At 43.4% G+C, this 22157-nt stretch overlaps 1 long non-coding RNA gene across 4 annotated transcripts; it reads left to right on the forward strand.

Annotated features, from left to right (window-relative positions):
• Positions 1-8840: 8840 nt before the first annotated feature.
• LOC308478021 lies at positions 8841-17311 on the forward strand. 4 transcript variants are annotated; one of them, XR_013986814.1, is made up of 4 exons: positions 8841-8956; positions 10335-10789; positions 12483-12565; positions 17189-17311. It is a non-coding gene; the product is annotated as an uncharacterized lncRNA (long non-coding RNA). The 4 variants fall into 4 exon arrangements; XR_013986815.1 differs by lacking the exon at positions 17189-17311 and adding an exon at positions 14391-14493 and having other exon boundaries at positions 10335-10839; XR_013986816.1 differs by lacking the exon at positions 17189-17311 and adding an exon at positions 14391-14493.
• The last annotated feature ends 4846 nt before the right edge of the window (positions 17312-22157 follow it).

Below are 22157 nucleotides of genomic sequence, written 5' to 3' on the forward strand. Positions count from 1 at the left end.
GAGTCGTGTCCAACTCTTCGTGACCCCATGGACCACAGCACGCCAGGCACTCCTGTCTTCCACTGTCTCCTGCAGGAATTTACTTTCAAGTAAATATATATATGGGATCAGACTATATTGTTACAGACCACCCCAGTCCCTGCCACATGGGATTCCAGGGGTCTTGGCCTTCAACCAGGGTCTCTGCTCCTTTGGAGAACTGAAGATGCGGCAGAGGCTGTCTTAGCTTTCAGAAATGTGATTTATTCACATGTTTACACCTGAATTTAGATCAAGAGAGTCCAGATCTTACAGCATGGTCATCTCAAAAGGGGCTTGTTCCCCACAGCAGTGCAGCACTGCTGTCCAAGGCATCGCTTCCAGGCTGCCTTCAGCCAGCCTACCCAAGATGGATCTCTATGGGTTTTTCTTCTTCCTCCCAGCACACTCAAAACCACTCTTTTCCTGTCACCTCTCACACAAACCCCATTACCTTCGCAACCTCTGTCTGCCCAGGCCCAATGATTCCTCTTAGATGGGTCATTAACCCCTTTTGTCACGTTAACACCTTTGCTCATCACTAGCCTGGCCAGGCTGGTTTGCATACAGGGTTGCCATACAGTCATACCTTGGAAGTTGAACAGAATCTGTTCCGGAAGTCCATTCGACTTCCAAAACTTTTGGAAACCAAAGTGCAGCTTCTGACTGACTGCAGGAAGCTCCTGTAGCCAATCCGATGCCACGGACGCCACACCGGACATTTGGCTTCCGAAAATCGTTCGAAAACCAGAACACTCACTTCTGGGTTTTGATCATTCGGGAGCCGATTTGTTCGGGAACCATGGCGTTTGAGATCCAAGGTACGGCTATATTTCAAAGAGTGAAAATTTTAACACAAAAGCTGATGAGCTTTTTCACCTATTTTTAATGAACATCACCCAAATATCCACAATTCTGATATGGGCTGGCTGCCATATTCCTGGGTTTTTCAGGACATTTTTGCTGCTTTACAGAAATTCTGCCTGGTCACCATTTTCGAAGAACGAATCCTGGCTATGTCGAGGAAATTCTGGGCGTATGACAGCCCTCCATAAGCCAGCCCAGGGATTCCTTGTCTGGCACAGTTCTGCAGCTCATATTTCCATTCATGTCTCAAATAAGCAAAATCCTACCATTTATTAACGTCTAGGGTGTAGGGCGCCCCCCCAACTTAAACAAAATAATGCTTAATTCTACATGGATCCCACTGGACAAGCAGGTTTCATGATGGAGGGTGGAAGTCGGAGAACGAGCCCCTTCTGAAATCTGTTACTTGAAAGTTGACAACTACTTACAACTTGATGTTTGTATTTTGAAACCCCATCATTAAGTTCTATAGTTCTGGGTAGCTAAAGAAAACCCCATCTTGCTGCATGGTAAGGCCAGCTCTATGTTGTTGTTGTTTAGTCGTTTAGTCGTGTCTGACTCTTCATGACCCCATGGACCAGAGCACGCCAGGCACTCCTGTCTTCCACTGCCTCCCGCAGTTTGGTCAAACTCATGCTGGTAGCTTCGAGAACACTGTCCAACCATCTCGTCCTCTGTCATCCCCTTCTCCTTGTGCCCTCCATCTTTCCCAACATCAGGGTCTTTTCCAGGGAGTCTTCTCTTCTCATGAGGTGGCCAAAGTCTTGGAGCCTCAGCTTCAGGATCTGTCCTTCCAGTGAGCACTCAGGGCTGATTTCCTTAAGAATGGAGAGGTTTGATCTTCTTGCAGTTCATGGGACTCTCAAGAGTCTCCTCCAGCACCATAAATCAAAAGCATCAATTATTTGGCGATCAGCCTTCTTTATGGTCCAGCTTTCACTTCCATACTTCACTACTGGGAAAACCATAGCTTTTACTATACGGACCTTTGTTGGCAAGGTGATGTCTCTGCTTTTTAAGATGCTGTCTAGGTTTGTCAATGCTCTATGTGTACAGAAAAATAGTCAGAAACAAAATGCTTCTTAAAAATAAACAAGAAGTTTGCAGCCGACTCCATGCTGCTCTAGGCCCCTGCGTTTTTACTTTTTATTTTACTTTTTATATGTTTGCAGAAGGACAGGACAATCTATATCACTCTGATAGAGGAATAGCTAGGATTAGATTTTTATTTTTAAAGGTCTACAGAGGAAGTATACGGTCTTCATAATCAGACAATAGTATGTTTGCATTGGCAGTTACTCATACGTTCGCGAATATGCCGTCTTATCTGAAATGTACATTATGACTAATTTATCTCATAAGCAGTTTCACTGTGAGCTCTGTATTACAGGAATTTTTGGCTTGTCTTCAGCACCAATTCATATTGCATAATTTATAGATGACATAATCATACCAAAAGAAGGTTAAATGAAGAAAGGGGGGGTATAGACTTCCTGAGTTGCTAGCCCTTTAGCACTGGAAATTGCCACTTGAATTATGATAAGTGTGTGTAAGAGAGCAATAGTATGTCTAGAATCTTTCTTGCCTTTTTTTTTTAAAAAAAGAGGAGCTCTTTGATACTTCCAAAAAAATAAAAGGAATGGCTGGCTGCATACATACCAGTCATTTAAACCACATTAACCCTCAAAAGAATCCTGGGAAGTATAGCTTACCCCACCCCTCACAGAGCTACAATTCCCAGCAACCTTAACAAACTACAGCTCCCAAGATTATCTGGGGGAGGGGGTAAAGGTGCTTTAAATGTGTAGGCAGAGAATGGAATAGATGTCAATTGATCAAGAGGCAACCTAGCATGTGTGTGCATTACATTGTAATTTAAGGTGCTTCCAGATGGGTGTTTATTGTGAGATTGGTACTCCTCCTGAATGCATGTTTTGGGTACTACTACCACTACTAATAACAATAATTATTATTAATTTATTACTTATACCCCGTCCATCTGGCCCCACCACTCTGGGCGGCTCCCAACAGAATATTGAAAACACGATAAAACATCAAACTTCCCTAAACAGGGCTGCCTTCAGATGTCTTCTAAAAGTCAGATAGTTGTTTATTTTCTTGATATTTGGTGGAAGAGCCTTCTGCCTGGTTCCCTGTAACCTCGCATGACAATGTTGGCACCCTAATGGCAGCCCGCATCCCCAACCACCTCCATCAATGTTTTAATATCTGGATTGAACTTTCCTGGGGGAAATTGGGTAAGTTGAACCTATAGCCATCACTTTCTTTGCGATATCTTAGCATCACATTCTCCCATATGCTTTCGGAGAGGCAAGCCATTGCTTGCAGCTGCCTCACCAAAGTGCTTGCCCATCCTTGCAGACCACTGCAATGCCTGGAGACCAGACAGTCAAGTCGTGTTTCCACAGCAGTGACCAGAGGAGGAATGAGCACTGGGGGGGGGGGGGGGGCGCAGAGAGAAGAAACTCCATGGTGCCTTTGCAGTAACAAAACCCGATGCTTTAATCTGCCTCACCTGCAGCAAAACATGTCTCTCCTGTATCGGTCTCTATAGCCACAGCAGGCACTGCAGCTGTCCGACACTTTGACACACTCCTGTATTGTTTTCTGAGACAGACGGATGCCAAGAGTATCTTACCCATTGTAAACGCAGCCAATTGCTATGCTCTGCAGGTGAGGGCTTCCTGCAGATACCATCTTATCGGGAAGTCAGTGCTGCAGAATTTAGAAAACAGGACACTCTTTCCTTAAATATTAGACCAGGGGTAGGCAACCTAAGGCCCATGGGCCGGATGCGGCCCAATCGCCTTCTCAATCCAGCCCACGGACGGTCCGGGAATCAGCATGTTTTCACATGAGTAGAATGTGTCCTTTTATATAAAATGCATCTCTGGGTTATTTGTGGGGCATAGGAATTCGTTCATTCCCCCCCCCCCCATATAGTCCGGCCCACCACATGGTCTGAGGGACAGTGGACCGGCCCATGGCTGAAAAAGGTTGCTGACCCCTGTAGTAGACAGACACCACCTCTGTTGTCTTTTAGATGCCCACTGAAGACCTCCCTCCTCCAACAAATCTTTTAACTAGAGATCATTCCCAATCTGAATCTGTATTGGAATTGCTTTAACAATATTTCATTGTCTTCTATTCTGTGTCTTTGCCAACCTGGGCTCTCTTGGGAGGAGGAATATACTCAGGGCTTTTTTTTCAGCTGGAACTTGCAGGAACTCAATTCTGGCACCTCCCAGATGGGCACCATTGCCATTATAAGAGAACAAGGAAGGCGTTTGTGGTGAGTTCCGGCACCTTTTTTTCTAAGCACTGTATATACTTTTAAATAATCATAGTCATAGTCAAAAATAATACCGATTTTACAGAGGGTTAAACTGAGTCAACTTCAGAACCAATTACTCAGGATGCCACAGTGATTCAGTGGCTGAAGCGTTAGTCTGTGGGTGTTCCTTTTGGCTTATCTAGCAAGACCCATTGTGCAAGAGGATAAAGTGACAAAAGATGGTTGTAACAGACTAATATAGCTACCCCTGTGGAATGTGCCATGTATGTGTTATATAAGTTCAAATTATAGGTGACGACATTAATTGATACCTGGGAGACCAGGGTTCAAATCCCTGCTCAGCCCTGAAAACTCACTGGGTGACCTTGGGCCAGTCACTGTCTCTCAGCCTAATCCACCTCACAGGGTTGTTGTGTGGATAAAATGAGGAGGAAGAAAGCTACCTTGTATGCCACCTTGAACTACTTGAAAGAAAGGTGGGATATACTGTACTTCTGCCATTCAGAATAGCATGGGTTTAAAATATCTCAGCCTCATAATGCAGAGGTTAACAATGGCTGCTAACAATTATTATTTTTTTTTTAAAAAGGAAATGAGAATCATCCCTAACACAGGATGTTCAGTTATTCCAGTAAGATTGGATGAAATGGGAGGAGCAGTCCGATCATTTACGGAGTCCTCAAATCACAAATTTGATTAGTTCATTTTTGGAGAGCGGCTTCTGTTTCATTAGTGTTGGTTTGCCGGTGGAAAAGCGTGGCATAAAATCTTTATTATTTGGGCATTATTTGGGTGGAGAATGAGGAGGTCTTGAATGCAACCCAGTCCCACTGACCTTATTTGTATAATACCCTGCTTGCAGCAGACGGTGAATTCTCCTAAGGAGAGCATAAGCTCCACCACATATTGCCACTTTCCCATCACTGAGAGGGAACTTGTTCTACAAGCTCAGACATCTTGGCTCTGAGTAATCTTGAAAGAATGTGTCCTCCTTCGCACCCATCCATTCAGCAAGAGCAGAGCTTCAGTAACAACCAGGGACATGGAGTTTAAAGATGTGTAATGCAATTTTTGAATGCCAAGGCTGCAATGCTGTGCCAATCTACTCATGCATAAACCCAATGGGAGCGACTCCACCTTTAAATAACTCGTGGCAGCACTGCAAGCTACATTTCATTTAAAGTTGCACCAGAGGAGACTTTGCCATCTCCTTCCAGCGTTTAAAATGCTAAGCCTTTTAACAGCAAGCCTTTCAAGTGGGATTTTGTTCACAGTTTTTATCTGCCTCGGATTGAAATGGTATTTTTTACATGTGTTTATTGTGGCTGTTTTTATTGTTAAATCCCTTCAGGATATTGAATGCTAAGCGATTAATGAATGAAATAAGTAAGAAGTTCAATCCTGCCCGTGATGGGACTTAACAAATGCAGTAACTAGAGTAAAGTTTCTCCCACTAGGCAAATTGAGAGGAACACCTCTATCCTAGTACACTGAGGCCACATTCACACCATACATTTAAATCACTATGATGCCACTTTAAAAAGCCATGGCAAAGAACCCTGAGAACTGTAGTTTCTTTAGGGTGCTGAGAGTTGTTAGGAGGTCCACGTTCCCCTACAGAGCCACAATCCACAGGGCGGTTTAACAGCCAGTCCCTTTCCCAGGGAACTCTGGGAATTGTAGTTCCAGGATGGCTCCTCATAACGACCTTAACAAATTACACTTCCCAGGATTCTTTGAAGCTGTTTGAAGTGGTTTCATGGTGCCTTTCATGAATGTGGCTCTAGTAATGGAACCCACCAGAGAAGAAGAAGAAGACGAAGAAGAAGAAGAAGAAGAAGAGGAGGAAGAAGAAGGGTTTGGATTTGATATCCCGCTTTATCACTACCCTAAGGAGTCTCAAAGAGGCTCACAATCTCCTTTCCCTTCCTCACCCACAACAAACACTCTGTGAGGTGAGTGAGGCTGAGAGACTTTAGAGAAGTGTGACTAGCCCAAGGTCACCCAGCAGCTGCATGTGGAGGAGCAGGGAATCGAACCCGGTTCACCAGATTACGAGTCCACTGCTCTTAACCACTACACCACACTGGCTCTCATGTGTTCCTGGGCTTAATCCTTAGTGGAGCCCCACGACCTGATGTAACAGCTAAATGATGCTAGGTGGGCCACTTAGACATCACCCGAAAAGAGGACAAAAGAGGGCAGAGATTTACAGGAAATGTGCAAATGTCCGTTTTTATGCACGAGAACATAAAATGAGCCCGTTGAATCAGGGCAAAGGCCCATCTACTCCCACAGCAGCCAACCAGGCTTTTGCTCTCCCCTTCTTAGAAGAGTTTTTCATTTTTAAACTAGACCTGGACTGGAAGTATCTTCAAAGAGAGGAATCCCCATAAATAGAACGTGTCTGTAAAGCAAGACACATGACTTCCCCAGAGGTGGAACCAAGTGGAAACTGCTACCAGAACTCAAAATATATGTAAGGGAGAGTTGCTCGGGAAGTCCAACACAGGGTGCTTTCTAATGGGTCGTTCCCCCTCACCCAGTTTTAATGAATGTGTGTGTGTATGTGTTTTGTTGTTTTTGTAAAGACACCCTTGAGCTGCCTGCAGTGAGACAAGGCACCTAATAAATTTAATTAATTAATTAAGTCCTGCTGAATGCATTGTGGTAATGGTTTTCAGCGTAATCCGCCACACGTGTTAAGAGCTGGAGAAAATAGCTCCTTAGAACTCAGCAAGAGGCAATTGGTGGAAATCACAGTTGTGTGTTGTTTGGACTGCTAGAAGCAAAATGATTGGCTTGTACTCAGGTAAGGATCAAACAGATACAGGGGCATGGTGACAGATAGATAGATACCAAAGTATCGCTCGTGGGGCCCCTCAATCCTCTGGAGAAGTTGGCCCCTCAGCCAGATAGAGAGGCCTGGGAGGCAGCATTCATCCCCGGCCCTGAGGTTCTTCACCCTAGTCTACTGTTGTATCACTCATCTCCCCCAAAATGTGAAGGCTATGTCTCCTTACAAGGCTCTTGTCAGGCAACAAGGCTCGTCTTACTCTGTATCATTAAAGGAGGACTGATGTATATTTGCTTCAATTGCTTTGGCTCTGGCAGAAAATTCTGTGATATCCCTGAGAAGAAGACCACTGTCCGGAAAGGCCCTTGAATTGTGCCTAGAAAGAAGACAATAGGGAGCCAGTGCAAACTTTGGAGCATTAGTATAACAGCTGTGGTGAAAGTAGATTACATGTTTTGCTGGCACCATGCTATTATCCCCAAACTCTATGCACATTCCATACCAGCCTGTCCCATTTTTGCAACCGTAACTGTCTCCTTGTGACTCACCCCCTCTGCAAAATTGTGTTCTGCCCTTTTCATGGGATGCTTTTTGTCTCCAAATAGATATCCCCATGGTCTCTCTCTTCTTTTTGTATATAATTTTTATTAAATGTTCTGTTTTACAATTTAAAGTACTCATTTTTACATCCTTAAAATATCAGCAAATTCCCATCTTCTTCTTCCATGGTCCGTTTTACATATCATAAATCCCTGCATATTTTACAGAAACTATACCATTCAGTATTCCATTATTCCATCCATCATGACTTATTTACACTGTTTAATTTATCTTAATGCTGCCAGCGTTTTCAGCGGCACACAGTTATTTCCTATATATTCAATAAACATTTTCCAGTCTTCTCTAAATGTATGTTCTTCTTGTTCTCTTATTCTGTATGTTAAATCCCCAAGCTGTGCATATTCTGTCAACTTAAGTTGCCACTCTTCTTTGGTTGGGACCTCGCTCGTTTTCCATTTTTGGGCTAACGAAATACAGTAGTTGAAATAAAAAAATTCCTTCCTGTAGCACCTTAAAGACCAACTAAGTTAGTTCTTGGTATAAGCTTTCGTGTGCATGCACACTTCTTCAGATACACACAGGTAGCCGTGTTGGTCTGCCATAGTCGAAATAAAAAAATTCCTTCCTGTAGCACCTTAAAGACCAACTAAGTTAGTTCTTGGTATAAGCTTTCCTGTGTATCTGAAGAAGTGTGCATGCACACGAAAGCTTATACCAAGAACTAACTTAGTTGGTCTTTAAGGTGCTACAGGAAGGATTTTTTTATTTCGACTATGGCAGACCAACACGGCTACCCATCTGTAACTGAAATACAGTAGTGGCATACATAAATATCCCCATGATCTCAATACACAAAACTGGGTTCCCAGATTAATGCACATGTCTGGGTGATCTTCTCAGTTACAGATGACAGACAAGCTAGCAGGCAACTACTTGACTGAGATGTAACTTACAGCTTGGTTCTCTTGTATTGGCACCACATGGTTTTCCTGCTGCGAGTGCTTCCCCCTTCACACACACACACACACACACACACACACACACGCCTGATCAGCATCAGTGCAGAAGACAAGCCAAACAGGGAACTGCACAGGCATGAGAACTACACTTTTGCTGATTGAGCAAATAGTTTGTAACATCAGCAAAGGGAGCCCAGCCAGCATTATCCTAAGAGCTGGCCTGTCCCCCAGATGAGAACAACAGTGGAAGTCTATCCAGATTACAATTATCCATAAATTCTAGAACCTGGTGATGTCAGAGGCTTGCAACACAACTGGCCCTAAGGGTCTGTCTGTCTGTGTTGCAGTGAACAGAAACCCACACTGGCCTGGTGTTGGTTCACAGCTTGGCTTGCATCTCTCCTGTACGTGACTCTTAAAATTGCTGCTGAATTACAGGTAAGCTCTATGCTAGAAGAGCAATAATGAACTGGCCCTTGGCAGAAAACCGGTCAATAAGTATGTTTCTTTCTTCTTTTGGCCCACTGTTGGGGGACTTTGGGTTGCTTGCAAAAGCAGCAGTTCAAAGCAGAATACATGCCGAATAGATGGACTGGGAGAGATTAATGTATATCAGATACAGAGCTATCTCCTTTATCCATCTGTCATGGAGGCTTTATCTGAGTTCCCTGCATTGCAGGGTTTTGGACTAGATGACCCTTGGGGTCCCTTCCAGGTCTATAGTTCTGTGATTCTATGATACTTCTGCCTAGGCTTTTGCTTGTTTTCTCCAGGTACCAAGCATTTTGGGGATGGGTGACTCGAAAACTACAAGTACATAGAACTACCTTTGAAGGTGACTCAGAAACTACAATGAATCCAGAATGTGGCAGCTAAACTGGTGACTGGGAGCAGCTGCCGAGACCATATAACACCAGTCCTAAAAGATCTACATTGGCTCCCAGTACATTTCTGAGCACAACCCAAAGTGTTGGGGCTGACCTTTAAAGCCCTAAATGGATTTGGCCCTGTATACCTGAAGGAGCGTCTCCACTCCCATCATTCAGCCTGGACATTGAGGTCCAGGTCTGAAGGCCTTCTGGTGGTTTCCTCACTGCAAGAAATGAAGTTACAGGGAACCAGCCTTCTCAGTAGTGGCACCTGCCCTGTGGAATGCCCTTCCGTCAGATGTCAAGGAAATAATCAACTATCTTACTTTTGGAAGACATCTGAAGGCAACCCTGTATTGGGACATTTTTAACGTTTCATGTTTTACTGTGGTTTTATAATTTGTTGGAAGCTACTCAGAGTGGCCAGGGCAACCCAGTCAGATGGGTGCCATATTATTATTATTATTATTATTATTATTATTATTAGTGGAATAGTCTTTTTCCAGCTACATGCTAGTATTTTAACCCATAGTAAGAAACCTTGAAGAGCTGCGGCCAATCAGTGTAGACAAAACTGAGGTAGATGGACCAATGGTCTGACTGGGTATAAGGCAGCCCCACCACCACTTTCTGGGCACTGCCCAGGAGAAAGGAGCAGAACCACTGCATAACAGTGCCATTAAGTTCAATGGGTCTACTTTGAGTAAAATGAAGTTGAATACCACCCCAAGATAAAAGAATAAAAAATTAATACAATATTGACAATTGAGGAAAATAGGTAAAGCTGGTAAAATGATGAAGCTATCACCATGTGGAGATATGGATTGGAAGAAATTTTATTTTAAAATTATTTTATTTTTTTGCTGAATATGAAAAGAGAAAATTAATGATAACATGCCCTGTGTTTTCTTTGCTGTAAATTACATTTTTCTATTTGTTTGCTGCAGGTTACTGTTGGAGCTGCAATTTATTGCAATTTTGGAAAAAGGGAAATACTGTAAAAGGGAAAATAATGCGTCCAGGATTGTGCTATTGTAAGCAACAACTTCCCAGCCGAGGGGGTTAAAGAGATGTCAAGTTCAAAAGAAGCATACTGAACTCTTCCCACTTTCGCTGTTTAACATAATGGTTCAGATTCTACTCTTGATGTGTCATTCCTCCCATGTGACAGGATATATGACTGTAAAGTTGGCAGGGATTTTGCTCTTTATGCTACGCTGTGCTCACAAGTGGCTGCAAGGAATGATAATCTGCTCATTGGCACATGTATTGAGCAACAGTCATAGCTGGAATGAAAGAGATTCCTTCATTTCCTGTGTCTGTATGATAAGAAACAGAAACTGCTCAAAGGCTGCCAGACCACCTTCCTTCTCCTGTCAGGACTTTTAAAGTACATATACCTGTAAGTGAAACATACATAGTACAATCTACTCAACACATGGGGTTCAGCAGGTAAGCAAGTTATAGCATTGCAGCCTTAAGCAGACTGCTTTAATGAAAGGAGTATGAAGGAAGGAAACAAAAAATGGGATGAGCACATGGACCATATCAAGAAAAGAAAGCCCATATCAAATACATTAGAAAGTAAAAGCTTCACATATAATTATGCAGAACACATAGACAAAATTTTATACTGTATTTACAAAAACTGAAAATGAACAATACAGTGGTACCTCTGGTTACGTACTTAATTCGTTCTGGAGGTCCGTTCTTAACCTGAAACTGTTCTTAGCCTGAAGCACCACTTTAGCTAATGGGGCCTCCCACTGCCGCCACACGATTTCTGTTCTCATCCTGAAGCAAAGTTCTTACCCCGAGGTAATATTTCTGGGTTAGTGGAGTCTGTAACCTGAAGCATATGTAACCTGAAGCGTATGTAACCCGAGGTACCACTGTAATGAGAAAATTACCCATCAGGATAAGCGCCTCAGAAACCAGACTCTTCCCAAATATTTTCCTGAGAGGGGAAGCTTTTACAGCAAAAGCCGCTAACTATGCAAATTAAAATCACATTAATTCCAATGGACTTGAAAGGATATTAATGTTGCAGAATCCCTTACAGCCAGGTTGGGTATTCTGTGGCTCTCCAGATGTAATCAGAAGTCAGCTCCTCTGGCCCCCAGCCAGCAAGGCCAAGGGTCTGGCATGATGGACTTTGTAGTCCAATGACTTCTGGAGGGCCACGAAGTACCCATCCCAGCTATATAACTTCTAGACACTTTTATCACTCCTCACTTCCTCTGACCTCAGGAGGGGGAATATCATTGATGTGTCGCTTTCTCTCCTTCGGGATCTTAGCAATATAGATTTACAAGCCCAAGGCATGAAAAGATAAGGCCACTTAATGATCATGCCTGTTAATCTTTCCCAAGGCTGTGCTGCGCTAACTTCAGACTCTGGCTTTTTGCAAAGGAGCTATTTGGATACAAATCTCAAAAGAACCAAATCCTGATTGAACTCACACTCCTTTCCCGTTCTGTACAATGGCAGTATTCGAGGGCTTAAAACAAAACAAAACAAAACAAAAACCCTCTTCATGATTAGGATTCGAGAGTTGGCATTGAATACGTGCAGGATAGTGTTATCAACGGCTACTGGTCATTATGGCCCCATGTTATCTCCAGCATCAGAGACAGCATGCTTCTGAATACCAGTTGTTGGGAATGACAAACTGGAATGTGTGGTTACCTCCATGTCCTTCTGGTGAGATTTCCAGAGGTATCTGGTCAGCCAGTGTAGAAAACAGGAGGCTGGACTACCCAGGCCAGCCTAGTAGCTGGAGGCATGGCGTGGCTGTGCCTTTCTCCTGACCTCCATCCAGCAGAGTCACTACAGCATACAGAGAGTGGATGTGGTGTTGGGAAGATTGGTGCAGTGCTAACACGGCAGCAAGAGCACCAGATTGGCTCCACCAGCGTGTTTGCACCGTGCCAGCCCCTCTCTCTCCATCTCAGTATACTGCCGTGATGGAGTAGGTCGAAGGTCAGGTGAGTGGCACATACAACAACACCCTCTACTGGGTCAGCCCATGCCAACCTGCTGCCTTCAAGATGTTTGAACGAAGGCTGACATAGGCCTTTCGTCTGATTCTGCAGGGTCTTACAGCATACTGATGAATCTGTTAAGGAAATAATACTTGCCCTAGCATAGGGCAAGAGAAGCACTCAAGTCAATACAGGTAGGTTTGAGCTTAGATGTGTGCTGTGCTTTTTTATTGTTGTTGTGTGAATTCTTTTGGGAAAGCATGATCAAACTTTACGTGTAAATAACTAAAAATATATTTTTGGAAATGGGTTAGATGCTGCAAGCTGAATTCCCAGCAGTCTTTCTTGAAACAAAATTGCCACAGAGGTCACTTCCAGTTCAGCCTAGGGCCATTTTGGCTCATGTTGATAAGTAGAACCCCAGGGTTACAAAACTATAGTTGCAGGCCCTCCTCAACCAAACTGGGGGTCTTCCAGAGGTTTTGGGCTACATCTCCCCTCATTCCTGACTTTCGACATTGCTTACTGGGGCCAATAAGTGCAATGGGCCAAAGCGTTGAGATTGGCACCAGGTTGACAAAGGTCATTCTACGCATTCCCTTGCCCGAAGTCCTCCGGTGTTTGTCAATCTAATGGTTCAAGCTTGAGGGAATGTAGTCTGAGCACATTTTCTGCTAGTGCCTGTCCTGTCTCCAACAGCAAAGAGGCTTTCTGGCAATCACTGACTCATTCTGTTCAAACACACCAAATTGGCATTTGTAGCTAAAGGCAGAATGATGAAACCAGATCTCTCTCTTTTTTTTCTTTTTCTTTTTAAGAAAGTGACTTTCCTGTTCAGCTGCTGTGTAGATTTGACCCAAGGCAGTAGCAGTATGTTTAATTTGATAGTAGACAAAACTCGTTTGTTCCTACTTAGAATCATGCACTGAAACATAATATATAGGAGAGGGAAAGGTAAGCAGGGGGAGTCCTGTTTCCTGGATGGGGAATATTTTTCAGTCTGGGGGTTGAATTTCCCAGTGGAAAATATTCATACTAGCAGGTGAGGCAAAGGATGCTGCTCTAACCATTGTACAGGCCACACTGCAGTCATGCAAAAGGACAGAGGCTTCCAGTGGTGGGTGGTGCCCACTGGGACAGGTAGGGCAGAAAGAAGGGAGAGCAAATGTAGGTGGCACAGGAGCCAATGACAGGCAAAGCCATCTAATTCTAGATCTGTTCCCATCCACCTCCCTGCTGAGTTCAAGAGGACAAGACTGTGACTAAGTAGGAGGGGGAAGCTGATCACTCTGGGAAGATTGCATTTCTCAGAGCTCCCTATGCACACTACCTTAAACTGTGTTTCATGTGTCTGTCATGAGAACCCACAATGGGGCATTTTAGGGTGGGATGGACAGGGACCCAGTGGATCCCAAACAAGTGTATTCCCCAGAAAGAGGCCCAGTCAGGCCCCTGTGGTGCAAAAGACTGGAGCTGGGTTTTTTTTTTTTCCAGAATAAGAGAGAGGAAGGGAAAGGAGGAGGAGAACTAGTTTCTGCTCCTGCCACTAATGCAGCAATGAAATAAAATACATATAAGCGGAGCTAGGAGAAGGGGAGACGACAGCAGCAACAGGAAGAGGAAAAGAAGAGTTGGGGGTGGCTCCTGCTGCTTGCCTCAGGCTGCCTATACCTTTGCGCCGGCCCTGCACACAACTCAGAGAAAGATGTAACATTTAAAATGTGGGGTAGCTTTCTGTCAGGCACAACTGTTGAAAACCACTTCCTTTTCTTTATGACTGAAACCATGGGCCTTTAAAACAATTATAACTTGATTTATACTCAGTGGGGCCTCAAGAAGCTGGGGGGTGGGGGGGAATCATTTGTACATTGCAATTGGAGTGTGTGGGATGTTAAGGGAGGGGCAGTACCTCTCATGCTCCTTCTAGGGTAGTTTGTCTCTCTACCCATCTGGCTCTAGTCTGCATATTGTGTCATGATTGTGTTATGTGATCAGATTGTACTGTGGACAAACCTACAGGGAGATTATATCACACCTTTCGCAACATACATACGACCTGTCTGATTGCAACTCATTGACCTGAGTGTGAAGAAGTTCCCAGCTCTCCTGCAGGTTAGACCAGCGGTAATATTTCTTCTTTGTCTCAGTTCAACCCCAGAACCTGAATGAGGGCAACTCCAAGATTTGAAAGTTTGAGGGCACAACTACCAGCTAACTCCCCATTCAGTGCTGGATGAATTCAGTCAGTTTTTCCTTTGCCAGTACTGTAAAAGTGTGTCACAAGCAATCTGGCATACGAGGGGAGAAATAATTGGTGGTCAAAAGCATGCAGTCAAACCCCAGGTTCCAAACTAAGAAGCTTTAGTCTCATTAGGCAAAAGGGATGAGGAAGAAATTTCCAGCAGAGGATAGGACCCAGAAGACAAGACCTGGATCACTCAGCTTAAATTACAAGAGAAAGTATTTAGGCTAAACATTAAGGCTAATGTCCTCAGGATACTAGCTGTTGGACAGTGGAAGAGACTGTGTTGGAAGTTGGTGGGTTCTCTAGCTACTGTTAGAGGTTTGCCACAGACTATCAAAGAACGTTAGTTGCCATTCACTGGGCCCCATTGGCCTTCTCCTGTCCTAACCCTAATCTTATAGTTACTATGAAAAGGTTTTCTGGAAGAGAGAAAGCTTGAAAACCACTATTCTAAACTCTGAGTTTGTCTGTAAACAAATTTATGGGCTACCTTCTTGGGCACCACCTGCGCAAGTTCAGTGATGGTGATTTTATTAGTCACTTGACACATAAGTCTTACCTATTACATAAAACACATATTCCAATTAAAAATTCAGAGAAAGTGATAGATCACTTGGAAGAAAGTTCATTTTGGCAATATGTAATGTTTACTGAGGCCCCAAAATAGGATGAACAGTACATAGTCTACTGTACTTACACTGCTACACCATCAGTGGTAGGCTTGAACATTTACCTTACTAACTTTTGTAGGAAACTCAAACAGGTTTCTATCTTTGCAGTTCAGTTTATCTGTCATGGATAGTTTAGTTGAGTTTTAGTTGAGATTCCAACATTGCAGGAAGGTTGGACGAGGTGACCTGTCCAGCTCTACAATTCTATGATTCTATGCCTTACCTCACATTGGTTATTCCTTAGAATTATAATAGTCTATGGTTTGTTAAATGCATTAGTCAGAGGAGGAGGGCATCCTATCTCGTTGAGCAACGTGAGGAGTCCTTTTCAGCTGACAAGGTCAAAGTCCTTCATCAGGTCTATGAAGGCGATGCTCTCGGTATTTCTCCTGCACTGGAACAGTGAGAAAATCATGTCAACTGTTGACCTTTCAGCTCGAAAGCCACATTGTGACTTGGGATAGACCCAAGTTTCAGCAAGTAACTGTAATCCCACAGTACTCAGAAGGGAGATTCCACCATGGTAGTTGTTACAATCACCTTTGTCCTTATAGCTCAACAACTCTTGCTCCCTAAAAAAAATTCTCAACAACTCTGGTCTATCCTCTAATGACCAATGTGTAGATCACTGCCAGTTTTTTAAATAGTGTGAGTAGATCCCAACCTCTTGGGAGTTGGACGTGCCTGTTATAAGGGGTCACAATGCTGGAGTCACACAGATCTTGTGGCACGAATCCTTTTCCCCAACACTGCAAGAGGAGGCCATGGCGGTGTGTCATGAGGGATTGAGGCTGGCTTTTAGCACTTCTGTTGGGATTCCACCCTGTCCTGCAGCTTTCCCATGTCCCTGGGAGTTGATGATGTTCTTCAGCTTGTCAAGGGAGGGAGGGACACCCAGCTCTTCCAAACATCTGGATGCTGTCAGTTGCTGTGTTGGATACCATGTTTCATCATGAATACAGTTCTTGATAGTGCTCTGCCCTTTGCTGCTTAATAATAATACAGTGGTACCTTGGGTTAAGTACTTAATTCGTTCCGGAGGTCTGTTCTTAACCTGAAACTGTTCTTAACCTGAAGCACCACTTTAGCTAATGGGGCCTCCTGCTGCTGCCGCCCTGCCGGAGCCCGATTTCTGTTCTTATCCTGAAGCAAAGTCCTTAACCTGAAGCACTATTTCTGGGTTAGCGGAGTCTGTAACCTGAAGCGTATGTAACCTGAGGTACCACTGTACTAATACTAATACTTGAATTTGTATTGTTTATATTTATTTCTTCATTTGATTGCAAAGGTAATCCAACTACTCTGAACTTAGCATCTCAATGGGAATCATCTGATGGGCTTGTTCCAGCCCTGAAGAATGCACAATTATTTTATAGAGTATGCAGGATACAGCTGCCTTGCACGGAAGGGAGGAGTCAGCTATTTCCATTGTAGCAACAAAGCATGCAGGTTTTCCCAGTAGGAACCTGTCCATGAGTTTTGCTTCCATGGGCTTTACTGCTTTACAGATCAGGTCCTTTGAGACGGAGGAGGAGAGAGAAATGAAACATTCATTTTTTATTTTTTATTATTATTTAGGGATAAAAAAAAAATAGAGGAAGCAAGCAAGTGCTGGGTAAAAACAAAATAAAAACAAAATTGGCTGCATGGTAAACGATTGTTCTTCTGGGGATATACTGTATTAGCTCATTCAGAACCGAAGCCATTTTATTTCCAGGTGTCTTGAAACTCAGTACAAAACATACTGAGACTATCATAATAAAACATGATTGGAGCTGAACTGTTGCACACAACACAGGCATTAATAATGCTTTTTATATGAGCGCCTGGCCTATGTTATACATAATTTATTTTTAATTCTTAGGTGCTTAATGTGCTTCATTTTTTCCCCTCTACATCAGCAGTTGGCAGCAGCTGTAATGTGAGAAAACGTCTGAATGATCATCGCTCTTAGACTCAACATTTATGATTGCTTAAGGGCTTTGTGTCTCTGACAGCAACAAATAAAGTTCGCTTGCACACAACTCTGGGAAAGTCACTAAAAGATAACACGACCAGAGAGAAAATCCTAAGCATCTGAAATAAATACAAGCTAAGCATTTCCCCCCTAAATGTGTTATCTCGGCCTGAAAATTTACTGCTGGCAACAGGGATTTCTGGAGTCTATTAAAGGAAAATGCTATATATTTATGTTGCACAAGGCCTATAGATGAAATCACAGCTGCACATATAAAAGCAGCCAGTTCTCTTTTAAGCAGGGATTCCAAAAGGCAGGGACCCACAGCCCATATTCATGTAAGTAATAACACTCGTTTGATAGAATGAGGGTACCTGCAGGGACACACGTCTGAGAAATGAAATCAAAGGGCGGACATCTTCAAACATCACTCCTTCTTAGGAAAGCAGATCTCATAGTGGTTTCTTTTTCCTTTCAAAATATGTTTTGTTTTAATCGCCTACTAGTGATCTGGCTGCAGTAATAGCCACGGTGATCTCAGATTTAATATTCTTAACTACTTGGAGCCAACATAGTCCCGTCAGCTAGAGAAACCATGGAGCTGGGTTTATTCCCACCTTAGCTATTCATGGCCTTGGACAAATCACTCTTCTCTTATAGTCAATATGGTGCCATCCTGATATGAACTTCAACTCCCAACAAGACCAGCCAGCATGGCCAATAGTCAGGGATGTTAGGAGTTGTCGTTTGCAACATCTGGAGAGCATCACATTGGCTACCCCTGTCTTCGCCTAAGGCAGGAGTGGGGAACATGTGGTCCTCCAAATATTGCTGGACTCCAAGTCCCATTGGCCCCAGACAGCAGAAACAAGGATTAAGGGATGGTGGGAGTTTGTATTCCAGGAAATCTGGGAGACCACAGAATCCCTACCCCTGGCCTTAGGGGATATCTTCACAACAGGGATGCCCCATCCCATTTTGCCACCTGAGGCCAAAGCCTCTCATATACCAGGGTTGTGTGGCTTCACCTGCAGCTTCTGGGTTATGGTGAGATCTTGTGAGAAGTCTGTGAGATTTCACTGGAACCAAGAAGCCACAGTCACTGCTCCTTGCTTCTCTGGTGGTGTCAGCTGGAGTGTGTGCCCACCCCCAGGGAGAAGTGAGAAGTGATGGCAGTGTTAAGATCTCATGGGAGCTCAAGATCTCGCGAGATCGCCGGAAGATGCTGCAGGTTCTTCTTCTCACTTCTCTGGCAGCAGTGGCAGAGGTGGAGAAGCAGCCCATGGGGTGGGGGTGGGGTGTTGCCTCTTGAGATTCCGCCACCTGAGGTGGCTGCCTCAGTCTGCCTCATGTTCACCAGTTGCTTCACACGTTGAAGTAACTGCCGTTCCTGCTTCCTGGGAATGGGGTGCAGCCTTGTGCTCATCTCAAAAAGGAATTGGACCTTTCCAATGCGGAAAAGTCACTTCTTGGATCTACATCACAGATTCTATTTGCACAAAGCTTCCTTCACAGTCGTCCTCCTCATTTCCCCACCCTCCTTGCCTTGTACCTTTCCACAAGGAGAAAAATAAATAAATATTGTCTTGGACATCAAGATGGAGCAGCTCATGAAAATGTCCCAAAGTAGATTTTAGAAAGAAATTGTGCAGGTAATGTGATATGTCCCTTTAATTTCGTTTTCTAATTATTTGCCTTCATCCAGCAGTACTAATGCTTAGTACTGCTTAGTGACAGAGCACTTACCTGGGCGCATTTATGTAGACTGTCATGTTAGAATAAGAAATAAGAAAAATGTAATTATTTAAGTACCTACATTAGATCAAGACTCTTCTCATCAGCAGCACCGTGGACCTGAGAGATTTCTAAATCATGATTTCATCTGAGAGTAAAGCTAATTTGGAAGAGGAGATATTCAAAGCGGAATCTGTCGTGGTGAGTTTCCCAAGTCCAAGCACTCATGAGTGAGAAATTAATAACTTTAAAAAAGAGAGATAAAAGGCTTCATCTCTGAAATTGGCTCAACAATTTTCGATATCAGATTAGCATTTTTCTTGCAATTCCTATCTCCTTAGTGGAACATCCTGTAAGGGAGTGCCTCTAAATTCAAACTATTAACATATTCCATTGCACAATGATATTTTAAAATAACCCAAGTGCCAAATGAAATACACAAAGAACTGGATCGTGATAAGGGTCCAACACTGAGACGTTGCCCTAGCATTCCGCTATCTTCAGTGATCAAGACTGACCACTTTTTATTTGACTTGAAATATCAATTAGTGTCAAGCTCTTCTCTTGATACAGTTCCTTATTTCACCTAAATCAGCCCCTCAAATATATATTTATATATAGTGGTACCTTGGGTTATATACGCTTCAGGTTACATATGCTTCAGGTTACATACACTTCAGGTTACACACTCCGCTAACCCAGAGATAGTGCTTCAGGTTAAGAACTTTGCTTCAGGATGAGAACAGAAATTGTGCTCTGGTGGCGTGGCGGCAGCAGGAGGCCCCATTAGCTAAAGTGGTGCTTCAGGTTAAGAACAGTTTCAGGTTAAGTACGGACCTCCGGAACGAATTAAGTACTTAACCAGAGGTACCACTACATATATAATCTTATACAGAACACTTATTGACTATTCCTGTCAACCAGTTTTATTATTAATAATAGTTTTCACAATAATACTTTATACAGTGGTTAGCATTTAATAAGTGTGGTACACAGATTTAAAACAAGATATCTCCACCCCACAGAAATGGTCTATAAGGAAAAGGTGATAAAGAGGGAAGAGGAAATCAAGTAGAAGCCAGTTATTTAAGTTTTGTAGTACTTAGAATAATCCGCTTGAATGTCTCATCTCTGCTTTCTTGCTTTCCAGACTCAACATAAAATATTGAGTCTTGCCATAATTTAGCTGGCCCCCCTAGACATTATATAATTTATTTATTCTGAGTATTTTAGACCTTTTAGACTGAAACTCCCCAGTGCAGGTGATCCCAGTGGGGCTCCCTGTCAGCACCAATCAGTTGATTTGCTCTGGAAGTGAAACCTGCTTGCAGTGGAACGACTAGGAGCTCACTCTAACCTCCTGGTTGTTCCTGTGGAGTCATATCCTTACCTGCTGCATACCTGCCCCCACATATGGCAAAAGGTGTGATACCATTGGGCATGCTTTGGTGGAAAGGGCTTGGTGGGCCAAATGGGTGAAGCTTTTTGGGCCAAATTTGGCTTGTGGGTCAGAAGTTCCCCACCCCTAGTTTGGAGGATTCTTCCCACTCTATTTCCAGCTTCATTTGGAGGAATTTTAATTAACAGTTTCTTTATTTTCATGCTTCTGAAAACACAACCAGCCCCTTCTGTGTCGTGGTGGGTTATTCCAATCCACTAAAATGATTCAGTGATCAGTGCATCCTAACAATTTGTTTGCCATTCAGGAGGGAGTCCTTGACTGCAGCTGGTGCAATTATTCTAGAACTGATCGAGAAGAGATCGTATTGTCTTCACGCTGCCATCAAAGGGATCGAGGAACTCTTTGATCCCTTCACGCTGCAATCTTGTGCTTGCTTACTCAGAAGTCCAGTTATGTTGTGTTCAAAAGGGATTACCCCTAGGTAAGTATGCATCAGGTCGCAGTCTCAGTTCCTCTCTTCATATCCTTGGTGTTCCTTCTGACTTGGTGGGGTTAAAACAAGAAATATCAAGTTGATGTGAAGGAAGGTAAGGTGGTTCTCATGTGGGACTGTGCCCATTTTGACTTGCTGAAATAGAGGTGGTGAATGTTGCAACCCCTTTCAGCCCAATTGCAACACAAACTCTTTGATCCATGGTCAAGCCAGTAAGTCTCAGTGACACGTTCCTGTGCATTGTTTGGATTGTAAAGGTGCCCTTGTGGAATTTGCCTTTGATTTCTGCACAATATTTGTCTATTTTCAGTAAGCTGTCATGCAATAACACTAATCATTTTGTTTACTTGGCTTGACTCCTATGTAAAAAACAGATTCGAAGGACTTCTTAAGGCATAGCTCAAAGTCTCTTGTTCTGCAGCTCCTTCAAAATTTATGGAAGAGAGATAACAATCCTTTGCCACAGAGACACCTGTTGCCTGGTCAAACTCTTCATATCCCAGGTGCAGTTCTAAGGCATGTTCATTCCGTTCAGAGTGCTGACAGCTTTTCTTTATACATTTACAGTGGTACCTCGGGTTACATACGCTTCAGGTTACATACGCTTCAGGTTACAGACTCCACTAACCCAGAAATAGTACCTCGGGTTAAGAACTTTGCTTCAGGATGAGAACAGAAATTGCACAGTGGCGGCACGGCAGCAGCGGGAGGCCCCATTAGCTAAAGTGGTGCTTCAGGTTAAGAACAGTTTCAGGTTAAGAACAGACCTCCGGAACGAATTAAGTACGCAACGAGAGGTACCACTGTATTGTATTCATGGAATACATCAAGTATAGAACGTTCTTTGATATGCAAGCTTTTCGACAGGATTTGGTGCATCATGTACTTGCATGAGTTGATTTCAGTGAACATGGTGTGTATCGCAAGTGAATGCTTCCAAGACACTTGGGCTTGGTTTGCATGTAGTGGCAAACCATGGTTTGGCTATTTGTGCTTGTGCACCCCTGTCTTTCTTCTCCCTCATATGCTCCAGTTCCACAACTGACTTCCTGGTGAGCAGCAAACCAAGGTTTGCCATTACATTCGGATGCAAGGACAGAATATTGCTTTCATTTCTTGTCTGCAGGCAGAAGAAGATTCAAAGCACACACACACACACACACACACACACACACACACACACAACACACACAGATAGATATAGATTTATAACATTTATAAAATACAATCCTAACAATAAAACAAAAATCAAACCACATCATAAAAGCATGTCAACAAACAGGA

Source organism: Podarcis pityusensis (assembly GCF_964106645.2).
Source record: "Podarcis pityusensis genome assembly, chromosome: 5".
NCBI lineage: Eukaryota > Metazoa > Chordata > Lepidosauria > Squamata > Lacertidae > Podarcis > Podarcis pityusensis.